The following is a 14,831-nucleotide window of genomic DNA, read 5'->3' as shown; positions in this document are numbered from 1 at the left end:
GATCCTCTAATCGCCTGAGCCAAGGTGTGAAACTGGGTGTGGGTCCCAATCAGCCAGAATTTCGGGTGTGTTCATTGTGAAACCTGGCCCCACCTTATCATGCGAATTCCTGAGGTCAGATGGCCCAGGATGTGTGTGGGCGTTAAGGCGTCTGGGAAGGGATCTCAAAACTGGATTATAGATGGCAGAGAGTTGGTGTCGTAAACCACCGCCTCTGTTCAAAGATGGTCGCTCACAGTGGACATACAGTGGGGCAAAAAAGTATTTAGTCAGCCACCGATTGTGCAAGTTCCCCCACCTAAAATGATGACAGAGGTCAGTAATTTGCACCAGAGGTACACTTCAACTGTGAGAGACAGAATGTGAAAAAAAAATCCATGAATCCACATGGTAGGATTTGTAAAGAATTTATTCGTAAATCAGGGTGGAAAATAAGTATTTGGTCAATAACAAAAATACAACTCAATACTTTGTAACATAACCTTTGTTGGCAATAACAGAGGTCAAACATTTACTATAGGTCTTTACCAGGTTTGCACACACAGTAGCTGGTATTTTGGCCCATTCCTCCATGCAGATCTTCTCGAGAGCAGTGATGTTTTGGGGCTGTCGCCGAGCAACACGGACTTTCAACTCCCGCCACAGATTTTCTATGGGGTTGAGGTCTGGAGACTGACTAGGCCACTCCAGGACTTTCAAATGCTTCTTACGGAGCCACTCCTTTGTTGCCCGGGCGGTGTGTTTTGGATCATTGTCATGTTGGAAGACCCAGCCTCGTTTCATCTTCAAAGTTCTCACTGATGGAAGGAGGTTTTGGCTCAAAATCTCACGATACATGGCCCCATTCATTCTGTCCTTAACACGGATCAGTCGTTCTGAGATTTTCCTTGTTTGAGGTGACCAAATACTTATTTTCCACCCTAATTTACGAATAAATTCTTTACAAATCCTACCATGTGAATTCATGGATTTTTTTTTCACATTCTGTCTCTCACAGTTGAAGTGTACCTCTGGTGCAAATTACTGACCTCTGTCATCATTTTAAGTGGGGGAACTTGCACAATCGGTGGCTGACTAAATACTTTTTTGCCCCACTGTAGATGGCTTCTTTCACTCCTCTTTCAAACCATCTGTCCTCTCTGTCCAAAATGTGAACATTGGCATCCTCGAAAGAGTGTCCTTTATCCTTAAGATGCAGATGGACTGCTGAGTCTTGTCCTGTGGAGGTGGCTCTTCTGTGTTGTGTCATGCGCTTGTGAAGTGGCTGTTTGGTCTCTCCAATGTAGAGGTCTGAGCATTCCTCGCTGCACTGTACAGCATACATCACATTGTTAAGTCTGTGTTTTGGCGTTTTGTCTTTCGGGTGAACCAGTTTTTGTCTGAGCGTTTTGCTCGGTCTGAAATGCACCGGGATGTCATGCTTGGAGAAAACTCTCCTGAGTTTTTCTGATACACCGGCTACATAGTGTTACGGCCGAGAGGGCCAGGCAGTGGGTGTGGACTCAAATGCAGACACAGAGGGAGGCAAAACGGGCGTGAGCACAGAGTTTATTTACAGAGCTGAGCGAAGTTACAAAACAGAAAACTAAGAATGCTATAACCTATGCATGCTATGAACTGTGAAAGCTATGAGCGGAAAACTGTGAGGCAAAACTGTGAACGAGAAACTCTGAGGGCTGGATTCCACAGAGGGATCTGGGGAATGGAGAAAGGGGGCAGCGGCTTGGAGGGAGGTGTGAAGTCACTATGATGAGAGGAGGAAAGTAGTCAGTGGTAGTCTCAATGAATCACAGCTGGAGAATTAGGCTATGGTGGTTTGGGCTTACGCGTTGCAGATTTGAAGTGTCAATCGAGGAGGGAGTGTCCAGGGGGTTCCGGGTGAGGAGTGTCCAAAGCAGATCCAGAATAGGCTTGGAGTGGGGAGCTGAGCAGGGAGGCAGGCAGATGGGTCCTATGGCGAAAAAGGAAAGAAAACACGGTGAGGAGAAAAAACAGTAATCCAGAGTTCTCGCAAGGGCTTGGCGGCCTAGCACTAACATGTGTTAGCAGAAGATCTGGCAGGGGTCTGTCGTGAACGCTGGTCTTATATGCAGGTGACTTGATTGGAACCAGGTGTGGAAGCTGATTGGAGTCTCCGTCTGAAGGTGGAGCCCAGCAGAGTGGAAACACCCCGTATTCACCCGGACCATGACACATAGGGGATGACAATGTTGTTGCGTCTGTCCTTCTTATCCTCCCTCGCTGGTGTCTGATCTTCTTTTCTGTGCCTCTTTGCTGACTTTAAGAACGCCCATTTAGGATAGCCGCACGTTTTGAGTGCTTCCTTTACATGTGTGTGTTCCTTCTTTTTTCCTTCAGGCTTAGAGGGAACACGTTCTGCCCATTGGTGTAGGGTCCTAATTACTCCAAGTTTGTGTTCCAAAGGGTGATGGGAGTCGAAGAGGAGGTACTGGTCCGTGTGTGTGGGCTTCCGGTAAACTTCGATGTTGAGTTTGCCGTTCTCTTCAATGTGCACAGCGCAGTCCAGGAAAGGCAAACAGTTGTCCTTTGTGTCTTCCCTGGTGAACTTGATGTTTTTATCCACAGCGTTAATGTGCGCAGTGAAGGATTCCACTTCTTGTGTCTTGATTTTGATCCAGGTGTCGTCCACATATCTGTACCAGTGGCTGGGTACTCTTCCTTTGAAAGAGCCAAGAGCCTTCCTTTCCACTTCCTCCATGTAAAGGTTGGCTACAATAGGTGACACGGGGGAGCCCATGGCACAGACATGTTTTCGTCTGTAAAAGCCTTCGTTGTATTTTAAATATGTAGTGGTGAGGCAGAGGTCTAACAGTGTGCAGATCTGATCGGGTGTGAAGTTGGTCCTGTCCTCCAAGGAGCTGTCTTCTTGTAGTCGTTTTCTGACAGTCTCCACGGCCTCCGTGGTGGGTATGCAAGTGAAGAGAGAGACTACATCAAAGGACACCATGGTTTCATCTGGATCCAGGGTAAGTTTCTGGACCTTGTCGGTGAAGTCGGTGGAGTTCTTGATGTGGTGTGGGGTGTTCCCCACAAGAGGAGCAAGGATGGTAGCAAGGTGTTTAGCAATGTTATAAGTGGCTGAGTTTATGCTACTTACTATGGGTCTGAGTGGGACAGCTTCCTTGTGGGTTTTAGGAAGTCCATAGATGCAGGGTATGGCATCCCCTGGGTAAAGGCGGTGATATGTCGATTAGAGGATCATCAGGGGGTCCTTTTGTCCCTCTGTGGGGGGATTCTCCCACTAGGTTTATATCTGGGACTCTCCACCATTTGACCTTAGAACTGAAGAAGCTTCTCGGATGAGAGGTGAAACGTCTTCAAGCAACTTAAAGAAGTCCAGACGCTTTTCTTTGCAAGCTCCTTTGACTACGATGACCTGGATGACTGAGAACCTTCACAGACCCATCACCTCTGTCTTTTTATCATTGAATTTTAAAAAGTTAACAGACATCCAAGTCTTAATGTCATCAAGACACTGAAGTAATGGCTGTGTAAGGTATCTGCCTTTTTTCTTTAGAGGGACATAGATCTGACAGTCATCAGCATAAAAGTGGAAAGGAATGCCGTGCTTTCTTAGTACAGAACCAAGAGGAAGCAGATATAAAGAGAAGAGGAAGGGGCCTAGAACTGAGCCCTGTGGGACACCACACAAGAGGGGAGCAGAGGACGACACATAGTCACCAAGGCTGAAACAAAAAGTTCGCCCCGTCAAGTAGGACCTGAACCACTCCAGTGCTGTGCCCCTAATGCCCACCCAGTGCTCCAAACGAGAGAACAAAATGGTATAATCCAGGGTATCAAATGCAGCTGTCAAATCTAAAAGCACAAGAACAACACAGTCCCCAGCATCAGTCGCTAAAAATATGTCATTAAAAACTTTTAAAAGGGCTGATTCAGTGCTATGAAAGGGTTTAAAACCAGATTGGAAAACCTCTAAAACATTTTGCTTTTCCAGGAAGGCCATTATTTGGCTGTAAAGAAAAGGTAGTTTGGAGATAGGCCTGTAATTTGTAAGAACCGTAGGATCAAGAGCAGGTTTTTTAATCAGGGGTTTGACTACTGCATGTTTAAAATCTTTGGGGACAACACCTGACATCAGACTATGGTTTACCAGCTCAAGAACCAAAGGACCAACTGTAGGTAACACCTCTTTTAAAAGTCGAGGAGGGACAGCATCATTTGGAGACCCTGCAGGCTTAAGATGACCAACAGTCTCCTTTAAAAAGGACAGAGTCACAGGCTCAAACCTGTCAAAGACAGCAGAGCAGGAAACAGAGACTGAGAGGTCATGAGCACAAGGAGAGATTTGAGCCCTTGTGGAGGAGACCTTCTCAATAAAAAAGTGTATAAAAATTTTCACAGGCTTCTGATGAGGGCTCAATACAGTCAGTATACGGTGCATTAAGAACAGTTAATAGTTTTAAATATAACACGCGGGTTTGACAAAATAATGTCAGATAAGTGTTTTCTTTTGGCATCTTTTACAGTTCTTTGATATTGACGCCAACAGTCCTTCAGCATCTGGAATGACACTTGTAGTTTGTCCTTTTTCCACTTGCGCTCAGCTCGACGGCAGTCGCGTCTGACAGCTCGGGTCATGTCGTTCAGCCAGGGCTCAGATTTAGTTTTAGGCAGTCTGGTTTTTAATGGAGCCACAGTGTCCAAAGCAGTCCGACAGGTAGAATAAAACCATGAGCTCAGTTCCTCAGTCTGGCTGCATAAAAAATCCGGGATCTTACAGATCTGGTCAAAGACTGTTGAATAGTGTTCAGCAGTGGAGGAGTTAAAAACACGACAGCGCTGAGCAGCAGCGCGAGGTTTAACTGAGGCACAGGCAAGAGGAACTTCAAACATCACAGGACTGTGGTCAGAAAACACAGCATCACAAATCTCTATGTTATGGGACCTGTCACACATTGCACCAGATTAAACGAATCAATAAGGTTTAAAAAGCCCTTCGCCATGGGCATATCAGGACAACACGTGAATATTAAAATCCCCAACAATAAGAACACGATCATATTTTGGCATGAATTCAGCCAAGAAGTCAGCAAAGTCACTCACAAAGTCCTTATTGTATTTTGGAGGCTGATAAACCACCGCACACAACACTGTGTGAGAGCAGCCCAGCTCAAACACAGACAGTTCAAAGCTGGTGAATGATGGGGTTGATAGCTGCTTACATTTAAAATGACTTTTAAAGATCGTAGCTATTCCTCCTCCTCGGCCCAACATTATTAAAATAGCAGCAATCGCCAGGTAGAAGATCTGAGAAGATGCTGCACTCACCGGCGCCCAGCCACGTCTTGCACACACAGAGAAAATCCAGTCCTCGGGATGTGAAAAAATCCTTCAGGATAAACGTTTTGTTCGCTAGGGACCTAGCATTTACCAGGCCAATCCTAGCGGTAAGCAGTGGATCCCGGTCGCTAGCCGTCCTAGAAGCCCGACACAGAGGCCGCAGGTTCCGCAGATTCACACCATGCCGGCGGGAGCGAGGAGAGCAGGGTTTTCGGGACTGGAACATCCCATCCAGGCCAATGACAGGTACACAGGTGCTGCCGTTTGCCCTTTCTTCCTTGCCTTTCTTGTCCCTGAGTCTGCTTCGGCAGTAGGTTTCTCCTTGCTAAAGGGAGTTTTTCCTTCCCACTATTGTCAGTCTGCCCCAGGGCAGCTGTGGCTACAACTGTAGCTTGCCTTCACCAGTGTATGAATGTGAGAGTGAATGAATAGTGGTATTGTAAAGCGCTTTGAGGGGTCCCGAAAAGCGCTATATAAATGCAATCCATTATCATTATTATTATTATTATTGCCAAGTCCTTGAACTGAAGGGTAAGGGTGACATTACTTTGGCTCTGAGCCCATTCTTGTTTGCAGTGCTGACGGACAGATTGGCAGATGAGGTCTCTGTTGTGTTTTCTCTGTGTATGTTCACAGATGACCTTGCGAGCTGTACAGAGAGTAGGAAGCAGATAGAAGAGAGCCTGGGAAAGTGGAGGTATGCTCTGGAGAGAAAAGGAATGGACATCAGGGGAAAAAGACAGAATACGTGTGTGAATAGGAGAGAGGTGGGTGAAATATCAAGGGTCAACTGCCCAAAGCCATGTATAGTACACAAAAGCTGTATAGAAGCTGTATAATGTAGTGGTAGTGAGATCTGCTATGATGTATGGTTTAGAGATGATGGCACTGACAAAAAGACAAGAGGCTAAACTGGAAGTGTTAGAGTTGAAGATGTTAAGATCAGAATCTGAATCAGAATCTTTATTGTCATTGTCAGAGGTACAACGAAATTAAAAATGGTCCCTGATCATTGCATCATCCCTAACGATATCAAAATATAAATAAAACAATAAAATTCAATAATAAAATAAATAGAATACTTAAAGTATAAGAGGTATCAACAAACATTCACATACGTTCCCTCATACATGCTTCAGTCAGCGCATAGATTAATACAAGAGTGGCATTTGTTTTGTAGCAGTATTCAGACGTATTATTGCAGTTAGATAAAAGCTGTGTGTGAGTCTATTACTCCTTACACTAATTGCTCTGTACCGTCTGCCTGAGGGCAACAGTTCAAACAGGGAGTGGCCAGGATGTGAGGTATCTTTTATGATGTTTTGGGCCTTTTTAAGAAGCGGGTTGCAATAGGTTAGAACACTCTCAATGGTGGCTTTATAGAAGGACACCAGCAGTCTCTGTGTGATGTTATTCCTCCTGAGAATTCTCAGGAGGTACAGTCTCTGTTGTGCCTTTTTCAGTAGCTCGGAGGTGTTCCCACTCCAGGAAAGGTTCTCCTCTATGTTGACTCCCACACTGAAAAAATGGGAATTGGCAGGCTTTTGAATTTGCACAAATGAATTTAGTTAATGCTACACAAGCCTCTCATGTTTCTCTTATTTACATGATTAAATAAAGTACCATTTACTTGATTATAAACAATACTGAGACTACTCATTTTTCTTGCATTGATTTAAAGTGACTAAATTAGAATACTAAAACCATTGTAATCATGTTTGACCACAACCGGAAATGATGCAATATATTCAAAGACAACAACTAAATGCGATTGGATAATAAGACCTAGAGTCTTATCCAATAAGACAACAACATAATTTAAGGAGAGCGCAATTGACCGCCAGATTCTGGAAGACTGTTCAGCCACATGCAACCTTTGGCACTGAGTCAGGCATAGTGAGAAGGTAAGTAATTTAAATACATTTGTTTTAGTTGGGTACGTTTTCACAGAATTGTTGTAGTGCATGCTATATGAAACGTAATCTGTAATGCACCTACATGTTGTTTTTACAGTGCTAGCTAAAGTTGGTATTAGCTTTGTGGCTAAAGCTGAAAAATATTAACAAATTGCACATAGTCGGGAGAAAGCAGCTGTTGTCGGTCAGATATGGAATTTATGCATGTGACAGAGAGCACTGACGTTTTTGATGGCTTAGCAAGTTAAAACGTCACTGAGAGCGCAATAGTGTTTGTGTTACTCGTGCTAGCTATGGCTACATTGGCTAATTAGTCCGGCTGTAACTGTCAGAGTTTCAGAAGCTGGGAGGGCCACAGTGCCATACCTTAATTCTTGCTGATGACATGCACTCAAGTTATAAGAAGGATCCTGCCACCATGCCCAAATAATACAGCAGATATCTACAAGGAGATAAGTTTGTTCAACAGACTATGTCTTATTAAGTGATGTATAGTGAATTTTCCAAAATCGGCCCAAAACAAATTAGGACCCTTTCCCCCCCCCCTCTTTTTTTCTAGTTTGTGTAGAACATATGTGAGCTGCTTCTCAAAACATTATGTATAAATGAGGAAAGACTGGTACTTTAAAGAAACCATTGATGCTCTTCTGGACTGGAATACCCTTTTTCAATTAAAATTAATGTTTTTTGTGATGGTGGAATTTTTACCTTTATGATTACAGAAGTCAAAACATCAGATGATTATAGCTTACCATCTAAACTCCCCATCTCTTGGCAAGTCTGAATTAGAGAGCTCAGCTGTATCGGCCTTTCTAGTGGATTTGCTTAAAGAGGAGATAGCTTAAGTCATTAGGTACATATTCCCTGACATTCTAGAGGTCAACCTTGCACAGTGTGTGACATAAAGAGTATAACTTATAGAAATGGAATGGTACTGGCCCAAAGGGCAGCAGGTGGATTGCCAGAATACTGAAAAACCATATCTGCATTGTACCACAGCATATTCTACATTGTCAGAGAGCTTGATGGCTGGTACAGAGAGCACGACAGAGCTTTTGAGCTCCGCCCAGTATCCACAAGAATATTCACTCTCGCTTCACTCTGTGAACTCCTTGATACTTATCCATTGGTTGACTATGAGATTGGATCAGTCCACATTGTGACTTTAAAAAGGCATATAGAAATAAAAGGTGTTCATATAAGTGTAATAGGTTCAGTCGCATGTATTTCATTAGATAAATTCTACTTTTTTATGTCTGATCTTTATAACTTTGAGTATTGGGTATGGATAGCTTTATGAAAACTAAACTGAAAGGATTCTTTCTGAATGTCTGATATTTAATTATTTTTTTCCTACAGAGTCCTATGGGGAGTCCTATGGTCCTAAAGACTGTTTTGGCTGACGGAACCTGTCGAAGGCTCACTCTCTAATGAAGCGCCTGAATCAACTGAGGATCTCATCGTTGAAGTCAAGAGACAGTGTTGTCTTCAGGGCAGCTTCAGTTTATGGATTCCTTGTTTGGGAATGAGTTTCTTAACCTTACCTCAGTTTCAGAAGTAGCAGACAAGGGGACTCTTAAAGCTATTGACATGTCAAAGCCCACCACATGGACATAAAAAAGAGTAACAGAGTTGGTGAAACTCAAGATGGAAAAGACTTTTTCATACAGAAGACATGAAGTTGTTCGTGCTGCACCAATGGTGGAGGCTTTCATGGCAAGATGGCCTGCTCTATTTGATTTCCATGAGGTAAGGTTTGCCTCATACACGGTGTTCTTGTGGTATTAGCCTAAAATGGTTAAGGCACAGTTGTTATTTGACAGCCCATTTCTTCAGCATGAGTGATTGCGGCCTTCTTCCAGGTATTAAACCTTTGAAGCTCATTTCTCTGTGCTCATGTTTTCAGATCAACGCTGAGTTTAAGAGAATTGCCACTATCCCCCCTCAAACAAAGTTCCTGGCTCAGCTGGATCTCCACTTGGACAACCTGGTGAAGTTGGTCAACAGAAGAGGAGAGCTTGGACTAATACTGAAAAGAATTGTGGCATAAATGGATAATGTAAGTGATAAAGCCTCAACATTCACTTAACATGATCCTCTTTGGATGAAATTTTATAATTGTGGAAGATTTCAAATGTTTCCCATGATAAATTCTCTCATTTTGTATTTTTACATCTACTTGTTTTTTTTAACCTTCACTTTGTCAACTTATTATTAATTGCCAGTAAACCTATTATTAATTTGTGTGCCTTTACTTTAAAAACATTCATGTAAAGTACACTATTAAAACTTAAATGAAGGACAAGAGCTGAATGAAGATGCTAATTACATACATTTCATTTCAGTGTGAAGATGTTGATGCTGAGTGTGTTAAGGGAGTGTGTATCTACATGGGTGAAGACCCTGGCATGCTTATCCAGGAGTATGTGGTATGTACTTGTCTTTTTTTTTTTTTTTTTGGACTTTCCACAGTGTGTCATATTACTTACTTGGAAATGACTAACATGGCTTCTTTTTTACAGGGCATGGAAGAACGTGCCATCAGTGAGACTGTTGAAGACACCACTGTTTGAATTTATCTTCTTAAAGAGCAAGCTTCAGCAGATGAACAAGAGTTGTCCTTGCAGGCATCAGGGTGGCGAAGACTTTGGATAATGTAGCAGTTGCTGTGATAATGCTATTTGGACTCATGTATGCATTAAACCTTGCCTACCCTGCTGACCTTCGCTATAACTTTGACGTTTTCCAGAAGGTTTTCATGGAACTGGATGGAGCTAAACTCTCTAAAGTTCTTGCTTTCAAAAACCATCTGTTTCATTGAGAAGTCAAAGACTGCACTTCTGCAATTCTTTGCAGTTTTTCATTTTGTGTTCAGTAATGTTATACTGCTTATGTTTTTATTGCTTTCCCCTCATGTGACTGCAATGCAGGATAATTTTTCCTTTTGGTATCATGTTGTAAGAAATTTTTACTGACGATTTTTAGCAATATGTTCTAAGTCAACCTTAATGTCCTGCTTACATGTTTAAAATGAAGATTAAAATTCATGTAGGTGTTTGGTATTAGTTATGTAACAATGTCATTTAAGGCTCAACTTAGTTGAAATCTTATACAGGTAAATACTTGTACAGAAGCTGAAACTGTTGTCAAATAACACACAAGTTATATTTGGGTAAATCTGTTTATTCATAAAAGCGTGTTGCTTTTTTTCAGGTAGTCTTAATTTAGTTTACATTTTCAATTGTGTAATTAATACAAATGTTTTATATGTAAGAGATGACAGGATCATCTATAAGCACTTTCTTTTATTTGCTGCTAAGGTCAGTTTTTTGTGAAATATTTGCAAATATATTCCCAAACTAACTTTTTCTTTTAGTTATTTCTGCAGGCTATCTTTAAAAATGTGTTAACAAGTTTACATGGATGTGATTTTAGACTTGTTCATGGCAGAATTGCTGCTTTCACTGCTGTTACAGTTTAATAAAGGTGAATTGTTCAGTAGCACTCACAGTCTTTGCCTTTTTTGTCAATAATAATCAGTTAATATTTCAATTGAAAAAATTAAGTAGGATTTAAAGCCATAATTTGTGTTGCAGGAACATAATTGCAATGTGTTTACATTACATAATATCATTGTGTACCACTGGCAAATAAAAATAAGTTGGTGTTAAACATTAAAATATATTGACATTATGCAATACATTGATATTATGATAATAGATTAATATTAGTACATCAAACATGATTTTTTAAAGTAATCTGATATAAATAAAATACTTTGATCTGACAAGCATTAATTACTTGAGGGAAAGTGGAAAATTAAGTCAGTCATACTTATTCATATTATGTGGGACCGATGTACACAATAAAATCAAGTAAATTGAAAGAACTTTTTTTTTTCAGTGCAGGAAGCAGAAGCCTGCCACCCTTTCTACACACACATTAATGAATAGTGGTTGGATCTCTGCCTTTTTCCTTTTCTATTATGAGGTCTTTGGTTTTTGAAGTGTTGAGGAGGAGGTTATTGGCATTACACCATAATAGAATAGAATAGAATTCAACTTTATTGTCATTGCACATGCACAGGTACAGGGCAACGAAATGCAGTTTGCATCCATCCAGAAGTGCTTTAGTGATATAGATATATTACAATATATATTAGCAATAATATAGATATGTGAGTATATTACAGAAATGGGTCTATTATGGTATGTTATAATGTACATGGTATGAAGTATGTTGTGAATATTCTATAACTATAAGTATGTACAGGCTGTAGTGAGTACAAGCTATGTACAGGATATGAACAGGATATAAATATGAAAAACTATACAGAATATGAAATGAAATAAATAACTTTACAGAATCTGGGATATACAGCTATACAGAAATGGGAACTATGCAAGTTGTAAACAGTTGTAGGATTAAAGATTATCGAATGTACAGAATGATTATTTACACAGAGCTATACAGTAGTGCAGTTAAGATAAGTGAGGGTGTAGATAGTTTCTACAGAGGCTATATAAAGTGCTAGTGGTTGTGAGTGGTGGTTCAGTCCATGTTATTATTGTGTTTGAGGGTACAGTTGTCCATTGTGGGTGTGTGTATGTTCAGTCCATGAGTTTAACGTGGGTCAGATGTCAGGAGGCAGAGTTCAGGAGTCTGACAGCTGTGGGGAAGAAGCTGTTCCGGTACCTGGTGGTCTTAGTCCGGAGGCTCCTGTGGCGCCTCCCAGAGGGCAGGAGGGTGAAGAGTCCATGTGATGGGTGACTGGGGTCTTTGATGATTTTCCCAGCCCTTTTCAGACACCGCTTCCTGTAGATGTCTTTTATGGCAGGAAGTGGTGCTCCGGCGATGCGCTGGGCAGTTTTCACGACCCTCTGCAACGCCTTCCGGTCCGAGGCAGAGCAGTTCCCGTACCAGACTGTTATACAGTTGGTCAGGATGCTCTCGATGGTGCAGCGATAGAAGTTCACCAGGATGTCTGAGGACAGGTGGTTCTTCCTCAGAGTCCTCAAGAAGAAGAGGCGCTGGTGAGCCTTCTTGACCAGCTTGGAGCAGTTGGTCGTCCAGGTGAGATCCTCGGAGATGTGGACTCCCAGGAACTTGAAGCTGCTCACACGCTCCACAGCCGTCCCCTTAATGTGGATGGGTGGATGTGGGTCAGCATTCCTCCTGTAGTCCACGATGAGCTCCTTGGTCTTCTCGGTGTTAAGCAGCAGGTTGTTTCTGTCGCACCACTCAGCCAGACGATCCACCTCCTCCCTGTAGGCGGCCTCATCGTTGTCACTGATGAGGCCAATCACCGTGGCACCGTGACAGATGCTCCTCCTCGTCTCTGTATGCAGACTTGTCACCCCTGGAAATGAGCCCCATCACGGTGGTGTCGTCTCACAAAGATGTTGCTCCGGTGGAGAGGAGTGCAGTCGTGTGGGTAAAGAGCGTAGAGCAGTGGATTAAGCACACAGCCCTGGGGTGAGCCAGTGCTGAGACTCAGGGCTGAGGATGTGTGATGGCCAACTCTGACTTTCTCTCTCTCGGGCGATCGTGGCTCAAGAGTTGGGCGTTCGCCTTGTAATCAGAAGGTTGCCGGTTCGAGCCCCAGCTTGGACAGTCTCGGTCGTTGTGTCCTTGGACAAGACACTTCACCCGTTGCCTACTGGTGGTGGTCAGAGGGCCTGGTGGCGCCAGTGTCCGGCAGCCTCGCCTCTGTCAGTGCGCCCCAGGGTGGCTGTGGCTACAATGTAGCTTGCCATCACCAGTGTGTGAATGTGTGTGTGAATGGGTGGATGACTGGATATGTAAAGCGCTTTGGGGTCCTTAGGGACTAGTAAAGCGCTATATAAGTACAGGCCATTTACCATTTCTGTCTACAGCCCGAGAGGAAGCTCTTGATCCACATGCAGGTGCTGTATGGAAGCCCCAGGTCTTGTAGCTTGGCCACCAGTTTGTGTGGAAGGACGGTGTTAAAAGCTGAGCAGTAATCCACGAGGAGCATCCGCACATACTGTAGCTCCCATGCTCATCCAGGTGTGTTACGGCAGCATGGAATGCTGCCGTAACACTGGTGAGGATCCAGGCTGCGGGGCAAGGCTGCTGTAATGTGTCTGCGGACCAGCTTCTCAACGCATTTCATTACCACTGGGGTGAGTGGCATTGGTCTATAGTCATTCAGGCTGGTGATATGGGACATCTTAGGCAAGGGGACTATGGTGGAGGACTTCAGGCAGAGTGGGACAGTCGCCTGTACGAGGGATTTGTTGGGGATCCTGGTGAAGATCCCATCCAGCTGTTCTGCACAATCCCTCAATATTCAATCTGGCACACCATCACGACCCGCCGCCTTCCTCGAGTTAACGGGCTGCAGCGTGCGCCTCACCTCTTGCTCTTCCAGGGTGAGGGTGGTGCTGCTGTGGCTCCAGCAGCACCTCCGGTACCATGGCCTCAAAACAGGCGAAGGAGATATTCCGCTCCTCCGCCTGCGCCAGGTCACCTTCCGCAGCTCCGAGATTGGGCTTATAGTTGGTTAGATGCTGGATGCCCTGCCACACCTGCCGGTTATTGTTACTCTCCAGATGGTCCTCAATCCTCCTCCTATTCTCCCCCTTCGCCTCTCTGATGCATCTCTTCAGGTTGGATCGGGCTGCGGTGTAGTGGCCCCTGTTGCCAGACCTGAACGCGATGTTCCTCTCCTTCAGCAGCTGCTTGACCTCCCAGGTCATCCAGGGCTTTTGGTTGGGATAAGCCCGGATACATTTGTCTACTGTAACAGTGTCTATGCAGTGTCCAGGTCCTGATGTTCAAAGATATCCTAGTTCTGTCAAAACAGTCCTGCAGCTGCTGAGGGGCACCTTCTGGCCATATGGTAATATTCTTTGTGTGTTATTCTGTGTGAGCTTTTCTTGAGGGGGGCATATGCAGGTTTTAGAAACAGTGACAAGTGGTCAGACTGACCCAGATGTGGCAGAGGTCTGGCCCTGTAGCCCATTTTGATGTTGGAATAAACTTTGTCCAGAATCTTGTCACCCCAAGTGGCACACTTGACGTGCTGGTGGAATTTGGGGATTGCTGCTTTTAAGTCTGCATGATTAAAGTCCCCTGCTACGATAAGTAAAGCGTCAGGGTAAATGCTCTTTTTATTATTGATGTTTGCGTGCAGAAGTGCGATCGCCAACTTAGCATTAGCATCTGGTGGTATGTAAACAGCTGTTATTATGACAACGGTGAACTTCCTAGGTAGGTAGATGGGCCTGCATTTGACAGTCAGATATTCATGTCTGGTGAATAGTGACGGTCTGTTATCACTGTGTTTGTACACCAGCTGTTGTTCACATACATACTCCTTTGCACTTACCGGAGTCCACTGTTCGGTTATGTCTCTGTGAGGTGTAGCCTGCTAGCTCAATTGCAGAGTCCGGAATGGATTGGTGTAGCCAGGATTCGGTGATAAGAAGGATGCATGAGTCTTTGATGTAGTTATTTGCTGCTATTTGCAACCTCAGTTCATCCCACTTGTTCGCGAGGGATCTAGCATTTGCGATGAATAGACTGGGGAGCGGTGGTTTAAGTGGCTGCCTCCATAGCCTGGCTAGC

General features: G+C 43.7%; 1 long non-coding RNA gene and 1 pseudogene across 2 annotated transcripts; one reads left to right on the top strand and one right to left on the bottom strand.

Annotated features, from left to right (window-relative positions):
• Window positions 1-1,704: 1,704 nt before the first annotated feature.
• On the bottom strand, window positions 1,705-2,177 carry LOC146696519 (uncharacterized). Its single transcript, XR_014923101.1, has 3 exons — window positions 2,038-2,177; window positions 1,827-1,951; window positions 1,705-1,744 (listed from the first exon to the last, which is right to left on the bottom strand). It is a non-coding gene; the product is annotated as an uncharacterized LOC146696519 (long non-coding RNA).
• Window positions 2,178-7,152: 4,975 nt separating this feature from the next.
• On the top strand, window positions 7,153-10,619 carry LOC146696518 (uncharacterized; annotated as a pseudogene). The gene is made up of 5 exons (XR_014923100.1): window positions 7,153-7,226; window positions 8,598-8,987; window positions 9,145-9,297; window positions 9,584-9,667; window positions 9,761-10,619. The product of XR_014923100.1 is annotated as an uncharacterized LOC146696518 (transcript).
• Window positions 10,620-14,831: the final 4,212 nt, after the last annotated feature.

The sequence above is a fragment of the Copadichromis virginalis genome, linkage group LG12 (genome assembly GCF_057382275.1).
Source record: "Copadichromis virginalis isolate Kocher_CV1m ecotype Utaka linkage group LG12, C_Virginalis_male_GT1.1, whole genome shotgun sequence".
In the NCBI taxonomy this organism is placed as follows: Eukaryota; Metazoa; Chordata; class Actinopteri; order Cichliformes; family Cichlidae; genus Copadichromis; species Copadichromis virginalis.
Note: the sequence above shows the minus strand (reverse complement) of the source record. Positions and strands in the feature narration are given on the sequence as shown.